The 1,231-nt window shown below is 41.3% G+C and overlaps 1 non-coding gene across 1 annotated transcript; it reads left to right on the plus strand.

Moving 5' to 3' along the window:
• Positions 1 to 878: 878 nt before the first annotated feature.
• Positions 879 to 985, plus strand: LOC141663260 (small nucleolar RNA R71). Its single transcript, XR_012551338.1, has one exon. It is a non-coding gene; the product is annotated as a small nucleolar RNA R71 (small nucleolar RNA).
• The last annotated feature ends 246 nt before the right edge of the window (positions 986 to 1,231 follow it).

The following is a 1,231-nucleotide window of genomic DNA, read 5'->3' on the forward strand; positions in this document are numbered from 1 at the left end:
CACTTGATATGGGCGCAGACGCGCCCACCTTCTGGAGAAATTTTTCAGATTCTTAGTTTTGATGATTTTTAGGGCTAGCGACCTTTCCTGACCTCAAGGTGATTGCCTTCAACTATTTCTTGACTTTTCTCTTTCCTGGATTAGCTTCTGTATCACTAGGAAGAGTTACTTGTGGTCGGTTTAATAAAGCATTGGCAATTTTCCCTATTTGATTCTCCAGAGTTTTGATTTAAACCGCTTGGCTTTTCACATCAGCCTCAACTCCTCCAATTCAGATTTTTCATTCGAAGATGGATCTACACCTACATGAGATTGTTATTGCATTCCATGTGGCTGAAATTATTGCCTTGGTGCAAACTGTTGCTGAAAACCAGGAGGATTGAAAGGCTTGTTTCTAAACTGCTGGCAAGGCTGTTGCATGCCACCCTGATTATTGCTCCAACTGAAGTTAGGATGGTTACGGTTGTTAGGATGATAAGTGATAGGAACTGGTTGCTGCAACCTCTAAAAGTTGCTCAAAAACTAAGCTGATTCACTAAATATAGCACATTACTCTGCGCATGCGAACCTGCACAAAGCTCACAAACACTAATTATTTGATGAACACCATAGTTGGTCAGAGAATCGACCTTCATAGTCAACGCTTTGAGCGGAGCAGCTATAACCATACCTGTATCCACCTCCAGAATTCCTGCTACCTTGCTTTATTGCTGTCTCTGAGTTGGATTCTAATATTCATTAGTGGCCATCATCTCAATTAGCTCATAAGCTTCCCCATAGATCTTAGCCCATAAAGCTCCACCTGATGCTTTATCGAGCATAGGTCTTGACTGTGTCCCAAACCATTATAAAATTAATTTATCACCATCCAGTGAGGAATTCCATGATGAGGACACTTGCTAAGCATCTCCTTGTAGCGCTTCCAGGCTTCACATAGAGATTCACCTGATTGCTACGCAAATAGAGTAAGAGCATTCCTGATTGCAATTATCTTTGCCATAGGGAAAAATTTAGTAAGAAATTTCTAAGCAAGATCCTCCCATGTCGCAATGAACCTAGTGGAAGAGAGTACAACCAGCTCTTAGCTTTATTCCTCAGAGAAAATGGGAAAAGTCTCAGTTTCACAGCATCTTCAGAAACATTGGTAAATTTGAAGGTGTCGCAGATCTCGATGAAATCCCTAATGTGCATATTGGGATCTTCCATTGGAGAACCCCCAAACTAGACTGAA

Source organism: Apium graveolens, chromosome 5, assembly GCF_009905375.1.
Source record: "Apium graveolens cultivar Ventura chromosome 5, ASM990537v1, whole genome shotgun sequence".
Classification (NCBI taxonomy): Eukaryota; Viridiplantae; Streptophyta; class Magnoliopsida; order Apiales; family Apiaceae; genus Apium; species Apium graveolens.